Source organism: Delphinus delphis, chromosome 8, assembly GCF_949987515.2.
Source record: "Delphinus delphis chromosome 8, mDelDel1.2, whole genome shotgun sequence".
Taxonomy (NCBI): domain Eukaryota; kingdom Metazoa; phylum Chordata; class Mammalia; order Artiodactyla; family Delphinidae; genus Delphinus; species Delphinus delphis.
Genome location: NC_082690.1, coordinates 13,184,635 through 13,195,455, shown reverse-complemented (window position 1 = coordinate 13,195,455; position 10,821 = coordinate 13,184,635). Strand labels below are relative to the sequence as shown.

The 10,821-nt window shown below is 48.9% G+C and overlaps 1 long non-coding RNA gene across 1 annotated transcript in view; it reads left to right on the top strand.

The window, feature by feature from the left end:
• The first annotated feature begins 342 nt into the window (after positions 1–342).
• The window catches only part of LOC132428935 (uncharacterized), a 290,602-nt gene continuing 280,123 nt past the window's right edge, over positions 343–10,821 (top strand). Inside the window, exon 1 of the long non-coding RNA XR_009520260.1 lies at positions 343–429. This is a non-coding gene — a long non-coding RNA (uncharacterized lncRNA). The remainder of the gene's footprint in view (positions 430–10,821) is intronic.

Genomic DNA, 10,821 nt, shown 5'->3' with positions numbered 1-10,821 from the left:
AATGCAGAAACAAAGGAAAAGCAGTTATGCAAGAAAAGTAAGGTAGTAGTTCGGCAATGAGAGTTCTAATTCCTCCTGAAGGAATATACAATCTGATGCAGATCTTTGAGTTAACAGGCACTTAAGACGCCCACCCAGGTGAGGATGGTGACTACATGCCGACCAAAAGCACGAGACCCCAGACTGAAACCAGGAGGTTAATGATTAAGACTCCGTGAATACCACGCTGTTACCTCACCACTAACCAATCAGAAGAAAGTCATGCCCCCTGCAGCCCCACCCCCAAATTTTGCCTTTAAAAAACCCTTCCTTGGCGTTCAGCTCTTCGGAGCGTGAGTCGTACGTTCTTCTTGCTTGGTGTCTGCAATAAGTGCTGCACTTCATTTCACCACAACCGGGCATCAGCAGACGGGCTTCACGACATGGCAGGTGAGTGGACTCAAGTTAGATGTGGTAACACTTGCTTCTCCATGTTTGCTGCTGCTGCTGAAAGTGCAAAGAGAGAACCCAGGTCACTGGGATGCAGAGGGGGAGTGGTTGATGGTGGGTGCCTGACCTGGAGGGAGGGGATGGAGAGGGGAGAATGCCCCCTCCATCACTAGCACACTGCACTGGGGGGAGGGAGCCCCCCACTCCACCTGCCTCAGCACCTGGCAGTGTGGAGGGGATGGAGAGGGGAGAATGCCCCCTCCATCACCAGCACACTGCACTGGGGGGAGGGAGCCCCCCACTCCACCTCCCTCAGCACCTGGCAGTGGCATGTGGTGGTCTGGGAGGGGGGATGCTGGCCCCAGCCTCAGCCCCCTTACTCCACGTCCACTCAGCAGTCCCCACGCTAAGCACTTGGGATGCAAAGATAAAGGAGGAGCCAGGCTACCTGCCATCCGCAGGCTGGAGGGCCCAGCCCTGCCAAGTGCCCTGACAGAGGCAGGGACGCGATGCTATGGAGGCTGAAGGGGATGGAACAGACGTACATTCGGTGACGTTGGGGAAGGTGCCAGCGTGGAGTTGGCACTTGACCGAGGCCTTGCGGAATGAGTAGGAGTTTGCCCCGTGGGGGGGGGGGGTGGGGTGAGGGCAGGTGTGTGAAGACTGTGGTCTGTGGAGGGAAGTCAGTTGGGTGCAGCTGCTGTGGGCCGTGCTGGGGGCGGTTCCGGGTGAGGGGCACGTGGCCGAACCGGAGTCCGTGTGTTCACAGCAGAGCAGGGCCTATCTGAAACCCTGGCGTTTGCAGCAGAGGATGGTTTATGGCAGGACACCAAGCAAGGAGAACAGGCAGCTCGTGCTCAAAAGACCCAGACTCCCTGGTGGCTTTCAGGGAAGGGTTTTTAAAGACAACATTTGGGGTGAGAGCTGCAGGGGGCATGACTTTCTTCTGATTGGCTGGTGGTGAGGTAACGGGGCGGTGTTCCAGGAATCTTAATCAGCCCTCTGGTGCCAAACAGTCTGGAGTCTGCGTGCTTGCGGTCAGCATGTAGTGTGGTCAGCATCCTCCACCTGGGTGGGGTGGAGGGGGGCCTTAGTTCCTGCAGAGCAACTCGAAGACTTGCAGCAGATTGTTGTGTGTATCCCTTGAGGAGGAACTAGGACTCTGCTTTATGGCTGACTTAACTGTCTCCTGGCTGCTTTCCCTTTGTTTCTACATTCCTTCACTTCCCTAATTCGTAATTGTTTGAATCTGCGCTTTGGAACTCAGGGAAGGCTTAGGAGACTAGCGTTTTTTTCCTACAAACAAGAAACAGGTGTGTGTGTGTGTGTGTGTGTGTGTAGCATGGAGGGGCTTTTGTACCCGGGTGTGTGTGTGTGTGTGTGTGTGTGTGTGTGTGTGTGTAGCATGGAGGGGCTTTTGTACCCGGGAGGGTGCTCGGTTTCGATGACATTGTAATTCGTGGCAGAGCTTCTTCTGGAAAACCTTCTGGAGTCTTCTGGAATACCAGCAGTATCCTCTAAGTCCAGAGGGAAGCATATTGGAGCAACCTCCCATTTTTCTCACAGTGTTCCAGAAAGGCAGCTCTGGGCTCAGAGGACCTTGGACTTGCACTGAGCATTCAGATCTTACCAGGTGACCTGACTTCCACTTTCTCCTGTGTCTCATGGTCAGGGTGCTTATGAGGTTTTCAGAGACGGAAGTGTGGGTGAGGTGGGTTGAGTAGTGCAGATCGAGTTCAAACCTACCATGTTTTATACCCCAGATGTATTCTGGAATGTGTCAATCTGTTTTCCGTGAATTCAATAGAATCTTAAAGAAATTAGAGGGAGCTGTCATTTCATGGAGTTCAAACCTGCCTCTCTATCAAATGAAGGGTCCTTTTGTAATGCAAATGCCTGCTCTTCTTGAGCTGTGATTCTGTCTTGACTTTCTCTAAACGACACACACCTCTATGGGGCAGAATGTGGGGCTTACAGGCAGCATTTTCAACGCCAGGCAAATGTCCATCCCCCGCCTTTGTTGTAACCACTCGCTTTGGTGGTCTTTGTTTATATCAGGTATTATTTTGGCCACTGGAGGGCCCTCCAGATAGAGGATGACTGGAGAATCCCGAATGTGTCCCTGAGCCCAGGCTCCAGCTCACACCCAGATTTTTGAGCAGGCAGGACATCTTGCAAATCGGATTTAACTGGGGAGAGTAGCAGTAGCATTGATGTTTCTTTTATTTAGGAATTTAAGCATAAGAGAAACCTCTATTTAAAAGAGCAGCTTTTGGATTACAGTCTATTTGGAGCTGGAAAGGAGGTGCTAATCTTATGTGTGGAGAGTGATGAGGCAGAAGTCAGCACAGCTTAGAAAAGCGGAGCTTTGAACAAAGGTTATTTCTCTGTGTGAAGGGAATCACACCAAGGTGTATGGAGCGAAGTAGGGCCACAGAATTTATTTTTATAAGGAGGAAAAGAGAGTTTAGATACGACACCTGGTAAAGCACGAAATGACTGCTGTTTATTTTCATGCCACATCTTTTCACCTGCAGTTTTCTACTTTATTCTCTGAGTCTAGTTCAGAGATGTTATTTTGCTGAATGTTGCCAAAACACCCTAACTTCTGTGCTCAAAGATGTCCCTGTGGCATGAGAAATTCCAGATCCAGTCCCCCCATGGATCAAAACACACACCTGTTGCAAATGAGAAAAAGTCAAGGGAAGAGTCCAGCAAAGAAATATGGGCCGGTGACCAGGTTTCCTCAGTTTACAAAACAAAGAAAATTCGTCAGAACTCTCCAGGGCAGATCAATATCAAACCAGACTAAAACAAAGTCTCATGTTCTAATCGCTTAAGGCCTGCAACAAAAACTGAAGTTGATTGTATTGATTTGCATGGTTCCCCTGAACTAGTAATTTTCCACCACCAGAGCAGGGCAGGCTTGACTTGTAAACCGCTTTGAGGATGAATTTGGGCCCCAGCCATTGAAGAACTTGGTTCTATGGAAACAGATAAGGCCACTGGAGATACAGGTAGAGTAGGGCAAGATCTGTGAAGACTGAGCTGGTTCTCAGTTCCTCAGAAAGAGGAAATGAAACTCTTTCTGACTCATCCCTTAGATGGTGGTGTAACTGAACTGAACTGAGGTCCACTCGCCTGCCATGCAGCAAAGCCAACTTACTGACACATTGTGGTGAAGGAAAGTACAGTGTGTGTTTGCAGGGCACCAAGCAAGGAGAAGGGCTCATGCTCAAAAGACCCATGCAGAGGACATCTCTTTCTGTATTTATTTAGGGGTGAAATGGAAGAATGGGAAGGACTGAGCCTCAGTAGAGAACCTCAGTTTCCCTTTGAACTGGGGAGTTTATAGGTAAGGTGGGAAAAGATGAGCAGACAGATTGACTCCAGTCCGTATTAGCAGACTTTCCTCTTCTGGGAACGTCAAAGGTAGGCAGCAGAGAACTGAGGGTGTGTTTAGCAGATGCGTGTCAAGGGAGGTAAAGGGACTGAGTGAGATCTGTGAGCCTGGACCTTTACATTCGACCACAGTTCTTTCCCCTGTCGATTAACCCCTCACAGCCTGTGTCTTGTTGGGGAGTTCTGTTCACATAGCTGTATCTTGGAATTTTGCTTCTCCCAAGGATGACGCCTGGGAGTCAAGTCTAGGACCCACCCAATTCTGATGTTGCGTGATAGGATGCAGTTTGAATGGTCCCCTAGCAGGGTTGTCCTCTGGCAATGAGCTCCCCAGGAACTGGAGAGAAGGATTGGACTTTAAAGAGGAATGGAGGTCAAGGCTGACACGGGTTGACTGAAATCAGTTATTTAGGGGATTAGACAACACAAGGGATGATTGGGAGAATCAAACTTCTCAGAATTGCCCCCAAACACTGAGAAAAGGTCGACTGAGGGTCTGGAATCCCCTCCCTGCCTCTGAACTCACAGCTGTCATTTGTCATGGACACTGACTTGACATTAAACATACATTTTCCTCTGACATATTTGTATTGTTTTAAAAACTGTATGACAGATAGTTGTGCTGAGAGAGTGCTGGGCATCTAGCAGGCAGGCGGTAAATATTTGCTGAACGTTGGAAAAATGCGGTGGCTTGGCTGTCAGTATGGTTCCTATTCAGAACCCATCCCCAGCGCTCCATTCACACCGGGCTGGGTGGATTTTACGTCCAAGGGTTGATCAAGCCCTGCCTCACCAGAATAGTCTCTGTGAATACTGGAACATTTAGAGTAAAAGCCACCATGGCAGGAAAGAGGGACGGCTGGGGGAAGTGCAGCTGGGAGTTTTCCTAGAGAAGAGGTGCGGTTCCTTTGTTCTGGTAGATTTCAGCCAGAAGGAACAGCAAATTTTAGTGTCTGCAAACCACCAACCAGCTACTCCCCTCCCCCTTTACCTCCTTCCCTCCCGACCTGGGAATTCATTTGCCGCTTCTCCCTCCTCCTCTGCCCCAGAGCAGTCCCCAGGGACAAAGCTCTTTGTTGTGAACACTCCGAGGCAATACGGACTTGGACATTCTCCAGGGCAAAATCAGGGCTGTCCTCCAAGGAGAGTGATCGCCGGGGCACAGACCCTCCCCTTCCCCCCGCACCTGTTGATCTCCCCCTTCCCGGGGTGAACGTCAAGCCGCAGTGTGCTTGGGACGCACGCGCTTCTACACCAGGCTCAGCAGATGGCGCTGGTGAGCAAAGCCCTTCCCTTCCCTGCCCCGCCCCTCCGCACCGCAGCCGGAGCCTCGCTGGTCTAAAGCGAAAACAGATGTTTTCATCATTTCTGGATCCGGCATGTGACTTGCAGTTCAGCAGTGTGCCAACAGAACCCAGAGATGTGCGTTCGCTTCATCCCCCGCAAAATAAAAATCCTTACTTGAACGAGCCTTCCTCCTAAGTGAGCCACTGACGCGTGATCTGTTTAATCCAAGGGCACATGTCTCATCGGGAGCCAAGTGCAAACTGCCTTTGTAGCCAGCCCTGGCTCTATAATTGGGAGGCTTTTTTTTTTTTTTCTTCTTCCCCAGAGTAAAGCCAGGGCGGCCAGACTAGCTATCTTTACACCGAGGGCTGGGGAGAGGCGCTAGCTTTTTAAAATAGCCCTGGTCTGGCAGGCTGGGGACCGTGTGTGCGTGGGAGCCAGTGCGTCCCCAACAAAACAGGAAGGCCAGGACGGCGCGCCCTGTTCCCCACGCTCCCGGCAGGTGGCAGCGTCGGGCCGGCCTGGACTCTGCCAATGGCCAGGCCCAAAGCCGGGCCCTTTTACTTTTGGTGGCCTCAAAATTATTAGTTCCAGATGAGTTCTTGCAATTGTAATATTTGGTTTAACCCAATCTGCCCGATTGCGTCAGCACATGTTCAAATACAGCCGTCTGAAGTCTAACCAGACATCAGAGGCATGTTTCAGGGGGTGTCAACATTCCTTACCCTTTGAAAGAATTTAAAAAAAAAAAAATGCGCACAAAAACCCAGAGGTTGATTTATCCCCCAAACGAAAGAAGGGTGAGCCGCCTGGGGCTGAGGTGCCCGAGAGGGACAGAACAGGGGGAAATTCAGGGAAGGCGTAACAATAGAACTTTGTGGATCGAAGTCTGCTAGAATGGAACTGGATTTATTTGTTGAACTAGGAAGGGACCTCTGGGCTCTTTGAAGGTTAGAGCAAATAAGTAGAACCGGTGAGCATTTGGTTTTCTAAGAGAAGAGCCCTTCAAGTCATGTAGCTGCTATTGTGAGACACAGAATGCTATCTGCCTGCGGATGGGCCTCTGCTCACACTTGGCCTGGCAGCTCAGGAAGGGGGCCAGGGAGGAGGGGCCAGTATTTTAACACAGCTGTGAGGGGTACCCCTAGTCTCCAACTAGGAACACAGACTGGGTTTCCTAAGCACACCAGCAGAAGGCCCTGGAGGACCCAGTTAGAAAACGCAGGACATCGTGAAGGCGTCTGGCCAGGGGACCTGCTGGAGGCCTCCAGTGTCTTGTAAACAGCCCTGCTGCAGTCGGTCACTGCCGCACCCTGGTGCTTGACACCCCGGAAACCGGGCACCCACTCTGGTGGTCTCGGGTTTTACAGACGTGTCAGCTGAGGCTAAGAGATTCACCGAGCTCCGGGGAAGAGTAGCACATGTGCTCAGGCAGCCCAGGAATCCTGCTCCGATCGTCAGACAGGAAAGGGTGTCTTGCTTCCCTTAGCGGAGGTGGAGTAGCCTGGCATTAGGAGACAGCCTCCGTCATGAGGCCCCCCTCCTCCTGCCTGCACCCCACTTTTCCATCTGTGCTCAGATTCTGCAAGCACCTCTCTCGAGGTTGCAGAGATTCCTGCTAGCCGACTGCGGGGAGCCTGGCTGTTTCCCTGCAGGTCTCTGGCTCAACATGCTCCTGATCAAAAGCCGGCACCCGTCTGGCAGATGCTTCGTGTCCTGCGTGTCAGGAGCTGGTGGCTGGTGCCGGCATCAGGCAGACAAGCAGGCTGATCGGCCATCTTGTCAGATGTGGTTGGGACCTCGCACTCGCCCCTCCCTGCTCCAGCGGCCACCCCGCTGCCTGGATTAGACATAGGAAGGGTGATGGGACCTGCACACGGCTAGCTGAACACCTCCATAATGTTTAGGGGTCCAAGCTGCAGACTGTTTTCCTCTCAGTTTGGAAAATGCATGTGTCCCTACACGTTGCTGGGGAGATGCTGATGGTCAGTGGTAAGAGCTGCACCTCCATCCTAGCAGATGCTCAGCTTGGGGAAATTATCCAGTCAGCAGACAGGTGAGCACGATACTTACCACAGTCTTTGTACACCAAGAATAGCTGAGAAATTCCAGTATTCCTCTCCACTGCCACAATAACTTTATTCCCTTCTGAGAATCAGCTTTTAGAGATTCTATAATCCAGGCTATTCAACCCTGGCTACTTAAGAATCACCTGGATGCTCCCCCAGAGATGCTGAGATCAGAATGGAAATAGGGTGGGAGACAGGCATCGTAATTTTAATCTGCAGTCCCCCTGCCCCCAGATGATTTTAATGTACACCCGAAAGTTAAAAAAAAAAAATCACTGTGGTTCTATCCCAGCTTGATGAGGTTCTATCCCAACTAGATGAGGTTCCTAAAAGTTAAGGGGTTTCGCCAAAGCCACTCAAGTTCGAGTCCAAGCCTGGAATTTCTGTATAAGAGCACTAGCTCCTCAGTGATGGTCGAAACTCCTCCTCCAATCACTGAGCCAATCACCTCTTCTACTATCACTTTTCCCCGTTCAGTGAAACTCTCCAATGACCACAAACCTGTGTTGGAAAGAGCAAATACTTCCTGAGGAATTTTCCATTTTGCTCGTTTAAATAAATGCATACACTCAGATATGAGAATCACCCTGCACCCTGATGTCCCTCATTTATCACTTCTGTTTCCAAATGGGATTCACGCCTGCACAAGGCCATCGTGTCATAACAGCTCTGCAGTGATCTGTTTTTATGGGGGAGGCAAGAGGGCCCTAGAAAATTTCAGCATCATGTTTAGGATTAAGTAGATGACAGTGAACCAAGTGAACGCGGAGCCATCCCCCCTCTCAGGCTGGTGAGACCATGGGCTTGGTTCTTGCCAGCCTTCCCTGTGACTGTTTAAGATGCTGTTTGCTTCTCAGTCTTTCCCCACTGTGGGCAACAAGCACCCTCTGAAATAACTCCATCCTGCGTGGGCAAGGAATAGTCACTGGCTCATCCCTTGAGGTAGGGTTTCAGAGAATAGATCTGTGATGCTTATAGGTTGAGTGAATGACCATAAGTCACTGGGAACAAGAGAGGCAAAGATCCTGAATATCATCGTGGTGACCAGGTCAAGTAGAAAGGAAGCTGGACAGGAGTCAGGGGCAAAGGTTCCCTGTGTGGCCTTGAAGGAGCCCTTGTACTTCTCTGGGCCTGAGTTCTCTCTCCTGGACATGACCTCTGAGGCCTCTTCTCACTCTGACATTCCGCAATGAGTCCCTGCTCTCTGGGACCTCCCCATCTTTGGTCAGATGTGAGGGACCAAATTCTTTTCTTTCCTTCAATCAATTACTCTAGAGCCATTTCCCCAGTGGCCTAAGGGCTAGTTCATGACGATTAAAGTGGAAATCTGACGAGAAGCAGCTACGGGCAGACGATGACTTAGTCCCCTACCCGGTGCCTGGTGGTTTCACAAAGGACACTTGTAAGTCCCTTCAGTAGAATTCTGTCCCTTCTTGGAGGAACTGCCAAGGGATCTTGCATCACTGGGGTTCATTTGTCCATCCACCTGTTTCTTCCATCATTAAACATTTATTAAATACCTACTACATTAAAAAAAAAAAATGATGGGTAAGAAAAGCTTATACCCAGGAGCAACTCTTCCAGATTAAAAGAGACCAAAGAAGCATTATAACGAAATGCAATGTGTGGACCTTGACTAGATCCTAGATCCAAGGGGGAAAGCTTGTAAAAGACATTTTTGAGTCAGTTAGGGAAGCCTGAGTGTAGACTGCATAATGGGATTATTGCTAATTTTTTGGATGTGATAATAGTATTACGTTTGTATAGGAGACACTCCTCATCCTTAGAGGCATTTCAGGATGAATGCCATGATGTTGGCAACTTATCTTCCAATGATTCAGGGAAAAAAAGGCAAATGTGCCAGAATGTTAGCAATTGGTAAAGCAAGGCTGGAGTGTATTGGATGTTCACTGACTAGTTATTCAATTTTCCTGTAGATGAAAAATTTTAAAATAAAAAAGCAAGACGAAAAAGAAGTGCCTGTGTCTTCAAGGATTTTACTATTTACTTTTACCATTTATTCTTTATCAAGGGCAAAAAGCCATGTGAATCACTATGTCGAATCTGAGACAGAATAGAATGGATGGCCAGTGGAGGTATAAGTAGTAAGTCTTGGAAGCCCAGAATAAAGACTGGCTCATTTTCCCTGGGGCCTGGGGGTGGGGGGTGGTTGGTGGTAGTGAGGGAAGTCTCCCTAGATGGGGCAATATTTGAGTTAGGTATAGAAAGATGTGTGCAATTTCAGTAGGAAAATGGCAGGGCAGGGGATTTTAGGCTGAGGGGACAGTAGAAGCAAAGTTACAGAGCCGGAAGTTGTCCAGTGTATCTGGAAGATAATAGGTATGTGAAGGGATGCCTTGGGATTTAAATATTGATTGATGTCAGATGATGTGTGGCCTTGAATGCCGTAGGAAAAATTTTCAAAATCTGACCTTAAGAAAAGATCAACCAAATGTATTCTTCATCTTACATCCACAACTCTTTGCCGTATAAGCGTCAACACTGTTATCTAATTAGTGAATTTTCTATGGCAAACTTGTACTGATGCTTCAAAACCAGCATACGTGACTCAACTCTAAAGTTTTCTCCAACCTCTGCAGACAGAATTAGTCACTCTTTCCTTTTCCATTCCTGTTCCTGACACTCACCTGTGCTCTCCGTCCATGTAGTGAGGAGCATGGAAGGCTGCTCTTGACAACAGCCAGTTACACCTTTCTCTAGAATTATCCCACTGCTCCTTATTCGCCCCTTTTTGGAGTTCCAGTCCTTAGGCTCCACAGTTCACTTCTCAATCCTTGCCTCAAGCTCTGCTTGCTACAGTAATCAGTCAGTGTTCTCAGGTTCATTGGTTTCCTCAAATGAGCTTGGTTTGCTGGCTCCATGGATCATGGCTGTAGGACAGTGGCCTGGCTGCTGCCCAGCTCATGCCAGGGACCCACCTCAGCTGGATTAGGCTCAGTGGGCCGTCACCAGGGCAGAAGATGAGAGCATTTCTCTTTCATGTTCTCAGCAAATCTGTGTACCTTTACTGTATATAGTATTTATCATCCTGTGCTGTGATTATTTTCTTTGTCCATTTCCCCTACTAGATCATGAGTTCCTAAAGGGCAAGTACCATGTCTTAGTCAGCGTTGAATCTCCAGGACTTAGCACATTGCCTGGTACTTAGTAGGGCCTCAATAAATGCTTATTGAAAGAGTGAGTGGATAAAGCAGTGGACAAAGAGGAATATCTTTTCATTGACATCCCTTTAGATTTCTGCACTATTAGTCCCTTATTTGAGTGCATAATTGAGAATTGACTACTTGTGTAGGAACCGCCAGCCATAAACAGGTCACAGAGAGTCTACTTTATTGAAGCTCCATCTCTGGGTTTATTTGTATTAGTGTGAGTTTTAAGTATGGCTCCTAAGACAGTGAGAATCTCCAGTTGTGTTCCTCTGGGAAGCTGCTTTCCCGATACATGTAAAAGAGATCAACTCTGCCTTTGAAATTGCAGTGGGATTTTAAATTGTGTCAACACAGAGCTTGGGAAAGGAGTTGAGTCATAAACCATAGTAATCAGACTTTGCTCTTACATGTGGCCCTTTGCACTAGCAGATCCACCAAATATGCAGCAAATACTAATTAAAATC